This window comes from Cryptomeria japonica, chromosome 10 (assembly GCF_030272615.1).
Source record: "Cryptomeria japonica chromosome 10, Sugi_1.0, whole genome shotgun sequence".
Taxonomy (NCBI): domain Eukaryota; kingdom Viridiplantae; phylum Streptophyta; class Pinopsida; order Cupressales; family Cupressaceae; genus Cryptomeria; species Cryptomeria japonica.
The window spans coordinates 240,964,570-240,973,394 of record NC_081414.1 but is presented as its reverse complement, the minus strand read 5'-3'; positions in this window follow the sequence as shown (position 1 = coordinate 240,973,394).

Below are 8,825 nucleotides of genomic sequence, written 5' to 3'. Positions count from 1 at the left end.
CAAGAATTAATGTCATTGTCCACTGCAGAAATTCAATATATTGTCACAACATCTTCCTGTACTCAATTTTGTGGATAAAGAAGACTCTTAAGGATATCAGAGTAGGGTATGATGAAGCTATTCCTATTATGTGTGATAATACTAGTGCTATAAACATTTCAAAGAATTTGGTTATGCATTCAAGAACTAAACATATTTCAATATGTTACCATTTCTTAAGAGATAACGTTACGGAGAAAGAATTCAAACCGGAATACATTTTTACAACAGAAGAGGTAGTAGACATTTTTACTAAGGCTTTGGTGAAGGATACTTTTGAGTATCTCGGGCAGAAGTTAGGGGTTATTTCCCCTCCTTTTCCTAACTAGATGCATTTTTAGTGGTGCATCTTTCCAGGGGGAGAATTAGCACTTATCCTTGTCTCCCAAATTGATTTTGATGTTGCTCTCAAGGGGAACAGTGGTGTGTGTTGGTCAATATGGTTTGCAGCGCCCTTTGTCATTTTTGTCAAGGGGGGAGAGAGTTATTATGAGATTGAGGAGATAGTTGTTGTGAGATTAAAGAGATGGTTGTTGTGAGATTATTGTGGGGAGAAAGTTGTTATAAAATTATTAGGGTTATATTGGTGTTGCTATTGGTGTTGTCATCAATGACAAAGGGAGATATTGTTGGAGATTATTGGAGTTTGTTGATAGCATGAGCTTGTATGGTTGTCATTAATGTCAAACCTAGTTATCCAGATGGATGTCAAGGTCCATATATGCTTTTGGTTGTTGTGGAATTATGTTTTATGTTGTAGTTAATGTTTTTGGTGTTGGTTGTGTCCTCCTATATTCAGGGTAGTTTAAAATATTTTGGTGCCCTCTAGATATGTTGCTAACTGTATTATGGTTTAGTTGATCATATTATTTTGGTCTAGATATGTATTGGAAGATGTGTTGAGATGTTAATTTGGGTCTCACCATGTTGTGTGGAGATCCACGTGGAGTATTTTGCATTGAAAGAGGCTATGTGGTCTAGGCTAGTTATTATTTCTACATGTTACATTTTGTAACGCCTTTGGAGTATGTATTAGCATGTGCGGATTGTTGGATTAGTCACAAAAGGATGTATTGTGATATGTTTTGGTTCTCTCTTTCTCTTGGAGTGGACTAATTTAAGTATTTTAGGTTCAGATGTCATTTGTGTAATATTACTTATTCTATTTCAGTCGACCCTAATTAGGTTTTCAATGTTATTTAAGATGTGCGAATGGATAAGTTGTATTATTGAATTGTGTGAGAAGTGTATATGAAATTATTTGTAGGTAGGTAATTTGAGTTTGTAGTGATGCAAAAGTTAGTTTGAGAAGAGCTTTGAAGGTGATATATTATGCAAGACAGTGTGTTGAAACATTGAAGATTATCAGAGATGTTTGTCATGATGTTGGTCACTTGATCCAGTTGTTCAAGGATAATTTCATGTTCAGGAGAATCCTTATCAATTTCAATTTAGCTATTTCATTTGTTATTGATTGATAGTGAGTCCTTCGGTAGTAGTTTGTATCTTGTCCTTAAGAAGTAATCTTCAGTTGTGCAAGTCCTCTTTGTATCTTTCCTAAAGTTGAGTCCTTCAGGTGTTGGTGCTCCTTGGCAATAAACCTAAAATGTTGTAAACATTGTTATTCATATTGTGGGTTAGATTCTCACAGACTTGGTTTTTCCCTGTTTGGGTTTTCCACATAAATCTGGTGTTCATGTGTTGATGGTTGATGCTTAAGTGTTTATGATTAATGTGTTAATGCTATTTATATTAATAATTATTTTGAATTTTTGGACTGATTCACACCCCCCCCCCCCCCCCAGTCTTATTGGGTGTTCAACAACTTCACCAACAACATCCAAAGGTTCTTACCAATAGGGTAGTGCATGGAGTATTTGAGCAATGTCTCATTGGGGAAACATAGCCTCTCTCTTTCTCTCTCCTATGGGGGGGACATTTATTGCATATTTTGTATCATCTATCTTATGGAGGATAGTTTTTTCCCGTGCATGGTTTCTCTACCTCTCTCCAATTTATGGAAGACTTTCATTATATACGAGTACTTAATATGACTAGTAGCCAGAACCCCTTATCATCATATTTGTATACATTACTCCCTAAGTTGCACTTAAGGGGTGTTAGAGAAAATAGTTTAATTGTCAAATTAGTTATCAAACAACCTTTCTAGTTAGTAACATATTCATGCATAAGCTTAAGTTTACTTAGATATTTTAGTCTTTTGTCTCACCTCTTCTAGTTGAGACATGTGCCCTCATAATTTGAGACACCTCTTACATGCACACCTTCCACTCACTACAACACTTCTCAAGTGAGATAACAAGAGTTCCTTCATTAGAGGAGTTTAGTTAGTTGTCATTTCCTATCTTCTCAAGTCCATTAGCTTGCCTACATATGCAAGCCTACGTTGTACATTTTACTTAACACTTTTATTAAATCATTCTTGTATGGCATTGTGATTTTAACTTCATAGGTTGAGTGTGCATATGTGTTTGAATTTTGTGTGACTCATTGATTTTAGTATTCAAGCAGAGATCTTCATAAAAACCAACAACGTCCACCTTAGGCTTAGCATGTCATGATTTGAGATAATAGTTGTACCAAAGTTTGTCAAATATTTGGTCTTAAGGATCATAAAAGATTATTGGTCCAATTTGTCCTAGAAGGATCAAGATGCTTGAGAACTAAAAAGACACATCTAATGGTAGTAAAATTCCCACTTGGATATATTTGTGCAATGATTTTAGTGTCATGAGTTGTAAAATGAAAAATAACTCCTAGAACCCTTTCATAGAATAAAACTAAAGGAGATATAATGTCATTTCTAGATTCAATGGTGTTCAATATTTTTGCATAAACATTTTGGATCACACTTTGTGATCCATCATCGAGATGAAGAGAGCCAAGGAATCATATAAGATGTAAAGTTGTAGACCTAGAATAAATAAAAGAGGATGGGAAGAGTGAGAGAAAAGAAGCACATGGATCGAGAGACCAAGATGGTCAAAAATTCAAAGCAAAGCTCAAAAGGCCAAAAACAAAGAGAGAAATAAAACTAAATAAAAAACCTAATTAATTGATGAAAAGATAACTAAACGATTTTCTAACATTGCATTCACAACCAACATGATAAAAATATATTTGAGTTGATAAAAAAGGAAATATAGGTATTTATATTTAGACTTAATACATACTCATAGGTTTAGATCAACATTCCTACATGTTGGCAACTTTTTGGTCTTAGGACCCTTAAAAGAGACTTTGTTGTTCCAATGTAGCCCAAAATGATCGAGACATTTGAGCACATAAAAGATGCCTCAAATTTTACACAAGTACAACTTGATATTTGTAAATTTTTCATACAATAAAATGCTTGAAACCTAAATCAAGTCATGCATTATAAATTCTACACCATAGTGAAGTCATAAATGACATGTAAAATATAACACAACCATAAATTTATTGACATTGAAGTTGTGAAAAAAACTATCACACCAACAACAAGGTTGCAATTGTTTCTTAATTATTGTCTGCAAATAGACTCATGAAAAATAAAAATAAAAATTTACAAAAAATGTACATATATGATCATATGTATATGCAAGTATTGGCTACACAAGAAAAACCCTTACATTACAAATAAAAAAAATCATAAAAAAAAACTAGTATGAGAAGAGAGGACAACAAGCATAAGCCATAAGATATAATTACCAATAATTACACCCTAAGCTTCTTCATGTGTGGCCAATTCTCCTTCAATATTCTTTGTTGATGATGATTGAATGTTATACAAGTGGTGACCATGCAAATACAAATTGAAAGTGTAAAAGATGAAAGAAAGACTAACATGATTAGGGCTTGGAAATAGATCTAAAAGTCAAGGGGAATAATTAAATAATATCCAACCTTGATTTTATTTTAAAACATTACTTTTCAATTTATTTAAGAGAATATTTTTAAATTTTGTAAAAAAAATAATATAAACTTTAATGTGTAAGGGAGGTGTAGCTATAAATGTTAATATGGGGAGGGGTGATGTGGAATGGTTTATCACATAAGTATGATAATGTGTTTCACTAATCATCATTTAGTAGACATGGAACATGATTGGACCCTTCTAAACAAGTTTTAATCAACTATTTAAAATGACCATATAATGGCTATTGTTCACATAATGAATTGTTTTGAGTCATTAATGAATTAACCCTCAAATAATAAAGTTAAGTATTAAATTCAATAATAGAGGTATCCACAATTTTAATGGAAATTCAAATACTATTTAGAAACTTGAGGAATGTGGATTTGGCCCACCCATACAATGATTTGGTCCCCTCTCACAATTTTCATCAATAAAAGTTGAAGTATAATATGAAATTATTGTAAATATGATGCATTTAAAAGGATAACATTGTATTTAAAAATAATAATATTTCATATTAAATCTTTATTTCTATTATAAAAAGTGCATTTAATAGTCAATAATTGAATTAAAATAAATTTTAAAAATAATTAAATGTTCTTTTATTTTTAATTTGTTTTATTCTATTGTTTTTAAATCAAATTGAAAAGATAGAATCTTATTAATTTATTTCTATTTATATTATCAATTAGAAGTGATTTTTCACTTCACAATTATTTTATTACAAAGTACAACTTAATTATTGTGTTGATTGTAAAGCAAAGAAATCAATCATTGGCATTATCACATGTTGACAACAAGGTTGCAATTGATTATTAATCTTTTTCTTCAAATGACTCATGAAAACAAAAGAACTTGTGTAATAATGCATATATATGATTACACATATGCCAATGTTTCCTACATGCAAAATCATCCATACATTGTACACACGAAGAAATAATAAACACAAAATATGTGTGTGTGTGTGTGTGTGTGTGTGTGTGTGTGTGTGTGTGTGTGTGTGTGTGTGTGAAGAGAGGATGGCACACACAAGGTGTATGACATCATTGTAACATACTATCACACTTTGAGCCTCTTTGTTCATAATTGTTTCTCTTTTTTTATTGGATTATGAAAAAACAATTATAGAAAAAAGTATAGCAAGATCAGCACTTATCAACAAAACGATAACAAAAAGAGACTATCTTTGCTATCCAAAGAAGAGATTCCAAGTCAGCTACAACAATAATAACTGGATCTAGAAAGTGACCTAAAACTGGCCACATCGGCAATACAAAAGATCATGATGAAGGTAATGGACATACAGTCCACAACACAACAAATATATAGTTTGAAGAATGAAGACAATGCTCTTGGGCCTACCTCCCACAAAAAGTAAAAAGACATTCTCAAAGTCTCATGAACTGAACAAATACTATGCTTGTAATAAACCTTGTTGCTATTTTTTAGTGTTCCCATAACCAAAAGTTATTTAACCTCGTCCATGGGGAAAGCAACTTCATCTCTTTTCTTGTGCAGCCTTCACAATACATAAAATCTCTGAAAATCACCTCCACATCAAAGAGAATGTAAAATGGCTTGTTGTGATCATAGATGCAAACACAATGTCATTAGGTTGTTATGTTAAGCTTTGGGCAGGATCTTAGCTTGAAGATGAGACTTCAAGAATTTCACCTGCTAGTAAAGATAATCATTGGAAGAGTTGTTCTCATATGAATAAGATGCAATACTCAACACTTGGATATGCAGGTTAGAGAAAACAATAAGCACTTCAATCTCAAGTGGTGAGAAAGAGTAAGACAAGGAAGCCTTGCAACATATTTTCTAGATGTTCTTTATTATAATAAGATGACATGAGCTAGATAACATGTTGTGAGCTTTAGAGTATCCTAAAAGAGTAGATTTCCATGATCAAGGGAAATGAAATAGGGTGGGTATGGCTGCAAAAAGGGCCTTCCATAATGATTTAGCATGAGGGAAAAACTAGAAACAATTTTTAAATGTTTCAATCTTACCACAAAAAGGATAGGAATGAGGAGGTTGGAAGAATTTGAGATGATTTTCAACTGGAATTTTATCATACAACAACTTCCAAGTAGTGAGCTAGGATTGCTAGTCAAAATTGACATCCAAATATGCAAGTTGAGTTTATTCCAACTAGATTTGTTGAAATTATATTTCCAGGTAAAGTTGAGACAACGTGAAAGGGGAAAGCAAGGCACAAAGATGCTTATAGAGGGTTTTAAGAGGAAAAGTTTTGATATTGTTGCCATTAGGCCACCTGCAGTCCTTATGAAAGATTGAGTGGCAATTACAAAACATGAGGATAGTGAGATTAGGAGCACAATTTTTTGAAGTTCCAACACAATGGCCTTGTCATTATACTTAATATTGAATCGTACCTTAAGCTAATTTCATGATTTCCATGTGAAGTTAGACGGGCCTCATAAGTCCCTAAATACTTGGATGCCTTTCTTCAATGAGTGTTTAGCTTTGAACATAGGAATCTTGGCTAAAGGCATGTTATTGACTTGAATCAAGCGATTCCATCATAAAGAGGAAGTATAAAAACTAAGTCCATGGATGAATGATTGGTCAAACGAATACGACTTTTGTGAAATTAGTTGCCAAGCTTTCCATATGCAATTGAGAGGGCCTCATCCATGTAGCTTGAAGTATTGGTCAAGAAGAATCTTGTCGTGCCAGTGCATAGAACTCTAAGATTTACCAATTGTAGTTGTTTGAATACAATGTCTTAACAAAAAATTCAAAGGAGCATTGTCTTCCAGGGTCTTTTGATTCATTTTTTCTGGAAGACAAATTCCTTGAGTGAAAGGATCAATAATACCCAAACCACCGTTCTCCTTAGGAAGGATAAAATGAGACCATGATTTTTTTCTATTTTATTCACCCATGTTAATTATGTTTGAAAGCTACAATCCACCCTTAAGTATGCCATGGAATAAAAGTGGTGGCCAAACAAAACATAAAAGTGTAAAAAATAAGAGGGGGGGAAATCAACATGATCAAGGTATGGAGATAAACCTAAAATTCAAGGGGCATACATAAATAATATCCAACCCTAATCATTTTAAATTCATTGTTTTTTAATTGATTTAGAAAATCTTTTTAATTTTTGTTGCCATTTATTATTTAAATTTAAATGCTACTATATAAGGGAGGTGCAACTCTAAATGCTAATATGTGGAAGGGTGATATGGGTTTTTATGTCACACAAATATGGAAACAAGTTCTAGTAGTTGTCTTTTGGGAGACATAGCACGTGATCGAATCCATCATCAATGAGTTTCAATCGATTATTTAAAATTAGCACATAATAATCATTGTCCATGTAACACATCATTCAATGTGCATCATTACTCATCTCTTTAACAATTGTTATAAGTAATTACCTCAATCATAAAACATCTAAAACTTTTATAGAAAATTGACTTACTATTAAAAGATGGCAAGTTAAACCATACATATTGATTTAATCATCTCCCTTGTTTTCTATTGATAAAATTTTATTTATAAATTAAATATAACTTATTTATATATTCATATAGAAAAATAATTTTATTTAAAAAATATGAAATATTAATTCTTATTATAAATTATTTTTAATGATTATTTAATAATTTATACTAGAAAAATATTAACTTCTTCAACTCATTTTTAAATATATTTTATTCTATATTTAATTTTCCCTGGTCTCTATATTATCTTGACTTAAATGAACGGTTATAACAAAGCCAAATTGAAGAATTAGAATCTTCACCTTTACCATTTTTTTTTTTACTTTGTGATTTGAGACATTCACTAAAATTTTATTACAAAGTACAACTCAATTATTAGTTTGATTATTAAGCAAATAAACCAATCATTTGCGTTATAACTAAATAAATGTTGATACCCATGATCAATAATGAACTATGTCGAGACGACCCAATTTTTTTATTATTATAAGAATTGTATAATTTTTTGAAATATATGTATAAAATCCTGATGATATTTGTGGAATGTATGAGATGAATATTAAAAAAAAGATCGCGCTGTCAACTTCCTGCCACATAAAAAACAAAAACAAAAATCATGCAAATTTCTTTATTGAAAGACGTTAATCAATATAATTATATTGTTAGTATTTATGAGAAGGCGTTGAGTCCTATGAATATGCACTAAATAATTGCAATTAACAGAAATTTCAACTGACATACCTGCTCTTGCTGAGTCCCTCGCTTTGTCTAAAATTGTGGGCTATGTACTTATGTTGTAAAGGTTCTGGGTTTTTTTTAAGGTTTTTTTGTTGTAATTTAATTGTTCATAGCTTTTTGGGTAGTAATCATGTAAGTTGTGAAATTTTTTATGTATTTTAAGATCAAAAAGTATACATTTCAAAGTGTTGCCCATACCTGCTTAAAGATAAGATCTCAGTAAATGTACACTTCAAATTGTCAATGCTTGTGTACAAATGCCTTAGTAGTGCCCTATGGGTACGAATGGGCCAATTATGGTCCCAAAATGCTAAAAAATGGATGGTCATTGGTACATGTGATATTTAGTTTTTTGGGGTTTCTTTAAAGTTAGTAATTAGAAGGTTGGATGTGCAAGATTGTTCGATTAATTGAGTGATGGAATAATTTCTATCTATTTTCAGGGGATACAAACTTAAATTACATAAAAATGTCAATTGGTTGGTCTAATTCCATTAGACTATGTTGGTGTATGAGTGTCATTGAATAAATAATAGATTATAGATATCTAAGTTTTTCTTAAATTGTCTTATTTTTAAAGAGGTAAAAGGTAAATATTTTGTGTGGATGTTACTAATGTATAATCTTAGTATTTAACTAGGATTTTG